The sequence below is a fragment of the Myotis lucifugus genome, unplaced genomic scaffold (assembly GCF_000147115.1).
Source record: "Myotis lucifugus unplaced genomic scaffold, Myoluc2.0 scaffold_276, whole genome shotgun sequence".
NCBI lineage: Eukaryota > Metazoa > Chordata > Mammalia > Chiroptera > Vespertilionidae > Myotis > Myotis lucifugus.
This window is the reverse complement of record NW_005871324.1, coordinates 1,640,725-1,644,354: the sequence shown is the minus strand read 5'-3', so window position 1 is coordinate 1,644,354 and position 3,630 is coordinate 1,640,725. Positions and strand designations below refer to the sequence as shown.

Here is a 3,630-nt window from a genome sequence, read left to right as displayed (position 1 = left end):
CGGTCAAGGGCATGTACCTGGGTTGCAGCACATCCCCAGTAGGAGATGACGCACGCCAGTGAATGACGAGCTATTTTTGCCACAACACAGAGCCAACGGGGCAAGACACTCAGGAAAGTGAATCTCCCGGTTCACATCAAATCAGCATAAAAAAAAAATCAGGCCCTAGCCAGTTTGGCTCAGTGGACAGAGCATTGGCCTGTGGACTGAAGGGTCCCAGGTTTGATTCCAGTCAAGGGCACATGCCCAGGTTGTGGGCTCCGTCCCCAGTGTGGGGCGTACAGGGGGCAGTCCATCGGTGATTCTGTCTCATCATTGATGTTTCTATCTCTCTATCCCTCTCCCTTCCTCTCTGAAGTCAATAAAAAGTATATATTTTTTAAAAATCAGTGTCCTATCCAGCTGCACACGCTAAGGCTCTGGACAGAGGTTAACTGGTCCCTAGAGTCAGGTCCAATTTCATTACACCGAGCACGTTACACATTTGGGAATACATTTTTAAGTCTAGCCAGCCTGTCTCTCTAGCCTTGAGGAGCCGTGCAGAGGATGGGATTGCTCAGGCTTCACGCATGATGGCTGCAGAGCCAGGCACCTCCTCCCCACCCTGTAAGGGTTCCCAGGGGCAGAGCTGGAAAGCATAGGCTCGCTGCTCTTTTCACATGCCGCCTGAAGTCCTCCTAGCGGTTGCCAGCAGAAGAGGTAAACAGACATGGGTACACAGTGTCGCTGTTCCCAGGCCTTGGCTGAGAAAGCCCTGACGTCGGTAAATATTCTAAGCAGCCGGCCTGCTGCAGTGCTCCACCCTCCTCACAACTCGGGGACTGAGGACTCCTCCATCTACACTTTGTCGTTTTGACTGGTAAGTGGCATGTCACCATGACAAATGTTCTACAGTGATACGCTCTCGCCTAAGATCTTTGAGATGTTTCGGGAGCACTGATTCAGCCTCACACCACGTGTCATTGTCCCTTCACAGTTCAAAGGAGCAGCACAAAGGAGGGACAAAGGTGAGCACTGAGGAATGCTCCAGTCACGAGGTGGCCCCTGCACCTCGGCCTCTCCTGCAGGAACCCTCGCTTCCCCGCAAGCCAGCCAGGCCTCACAGTGGCCCCTGTGGCCTGCCTACATGGTTAACACAGGAGGAAGGGGCCACCTTCCCCACCAACCCTTCAAAGGAGGATGAAAGCAAGCACTAAAAGTTGGCATGGTCCTGAAGACCTCAATAGATGAACCCAAGGAGAAGCAGCCACCAGGAGATGGAGGTCGGTTTTTTACTTTTAAGTGTGCATATATTTTGCAATCTAAAAAGAAAGCTGAGCCCGGCTCCGTGGTTGAGTATCAACCTATGAACCAGAAGGTCACGGTTTGATTCTTGGTCAGGGCACATGCCCGGGGTTGGGGGCTCGATCCCCAGTATGGGGCAGGCAGGAGGCAGCTGATCAATGATTCTCTCTCATCATTGATGTTTCTATTGCTCCCTCTCCCTTCCTCTCTGAAATCAACAAAAATATATTTAAATAAATAAATAAATAGAAGGTTGACAGAGAAAGGAAAAAGCTGCATTGATAATATGAAAGGGCAGCTCAGTAGTTCTGGGGTGGCCTATTTTCATAGAACCCATCATCGAACCCCACGGTCCAGACCAACCAATGCCAGGCTCGGCAGTGCTGTCCTCACATGCCGACGGATACGTTAGCGAAGGATGGACTCTGTTCTCGAACTGGAGCATCAGTGTCAACATAGCCCCGGTTCTAGAAGCCTCCCAGTTTCCCTGCCCCGGGGGCTGTTTCTCTCCAGACAGGCTCTGGGGTCCCCTCATCTCCTCAGAGAGCCTGCCCTTTCTTCCGGAGGCCTGGTCCGAGAACACAGCACACGGCTGCACCCATGGGGAAACAGCCAAAATGAGAGTCATCAAATGAAAACACGAAGGAAGCATGGGGCAGTAATAGCAGCTCAGGGGCTGGGCCGCCGAACAGAGGGGCTGGCCTATTGCCTGCGTTCAGGGAAGGACTATCATCACCACACGCCGGAGCAGGCGGTGGCCTGGTCTGAAGGTCCTGCAGTCTGTGGACACATCAGAACACGAAGCTGCAGGACTGGGGTATTAAATAGTCAGGGGCCTGAGGGTGGGAGCCCCTAGAGCAAACCACCCTGTCCCACGGGAACGCTGGGATCCTGGAGAAGAGGGTTGGAGGCGGACAGAGGCTCTGCTGTGTCCACCTGCCTACACAGCACAGCCATCCTCTCCAGTTGCCACCTGACAGGTCACGTGATGCAGGAAGGCTCCTGGGAGAGAGACCCAGAAGGAGCAGCGGCACCAGGAGCCAGCCCCGACTCTATGTGACCTTGGGAACACCATTTGCCTCTGAGCCTGAGTTTTCTTCACTGTGAACAGTGTTTGGTCAATGAACACTTGCCCCGAAAGGTTGCCCAGAGGACCATCAAACAAGTGTGAGAAAGCACTTCCAAGGCACTGCCAGCTGGAGACACCTCTGACAGCTGCCACCACATCACATCTGCCTCACCAAAAAGGGTGCTGAGCCCAAACAGCAGCAGCAAAACAGTGGTCAGCAGGTCTGGAGCAGGACAAGCCAGGCCTGTACCCAGCATGTGATATATCCGCTGGAGGATGAGGGCCTGAGGCTCAGGGACCCGAGCCCCGACCCCTGATGACCTGGGGGGAGGGTCTGACCCCCCAGAGCCACCCCAGGAAGGCCTTGTCCAGGCGAAAGGATAACCCAGCATTCGCTGCCTACTCAGACATGCATCAGCTGTTACCCCGCTGGCCCCGCAGCAGGACGCAAGGAGGCAGCAGCGTGACTCAGGGCTCCGTAGCTGACCGACACCGTGACCACGCAAGTCCCAGCACCGACCGTCTCTGCTTCCCTGCAGCGAGTCCAGCCCTGCCTGCCAGTAGCCCCCGCATCCCACCCTGGCGGGGATCCCTAGAAACGCCTTTCAGTTACGGCGCGGGGCCCTTCGTCAGCCGGGGTTGGTTTGGTCTCCCCGGATCTGGCCGCTTGATTTCTACTCCACGCCTCAGGAAGGGGAAACTCAAGCAGGGCAGGGAGGTACCACCCCGCCCCTCCGCACCTGTGCCTCCAGGGCCCAGCACCCCGAGCCCAGGCCCGCCCCGCGGGGAGCTGAGTCCGCCAGCCCAGGCAGCCAGCCGCACACTCACCGCCTCCGCCGCTGCCGACTTCCGGGTGCCGCGCCCGCGCGCCGCCGCCACCGCCCAGGTCCCGCCTCTGACACCATTTGCGCGCTCGCCATTGGATTGCCTGGCGAGGGGCGGGGCAGTGTGCTACACCCTGGGGCACGGTTGGCTACCTGCGCTGTCGCTCGGGGACTGCAGCCTCCCGGCGCCCCGCCCCCAGAGCTGCGCCAAGCCTCAGGTCTGCGCGGTGTCTGGGGACTTGTGATCCCCAGGGCCTCCCAGCCTTCTACGCATCCCGGTCCTGGGGACGCCCGCGGGAGTTCGCAGCTGCTGGCAGCCGCCCCCGAGCTCATGCCCGCGAGGACCCGTGGGGCCGCGGCCTGAGCTCCAGAAGCTTATGGGCCACCTATCCACCCGAAGGCTCGCTGGAGGCACTAACTACTGGATGCTCACTTCCGGACCAGCCTCTCAGG

General features: G+C 57.9%; 1 protein-coding gene across 2 annotated transcripts in view; it reads right to left on the bottom strand.

The window, feature by feature from the left end:
- Window positions 1-3,211, bottom strand: part of LOC102429127 (transport and Golgi organization protein 2 homolog) — a 19,055-nt gene extending 15,844 nt beyond the window's left edge. Inside the window, exon 1 of one of the 2 annotated variants that reach the window (XM_023763201.1) lies at window positions 3,182-3,211. The gene's annotated coding sequence lies outside the window, so the exon portion shown is untranslated. Of the gene's footprint in view, window positions 1-3,093; window positions 3,117-3,181 lie in introns of those variants that run through there. The other variant, XM_023763202.1, reaches the window with a different exon arrangement.
- Between the last annotated feature and the right edge of the window lie 419 nt (window positions 3,212-3,630).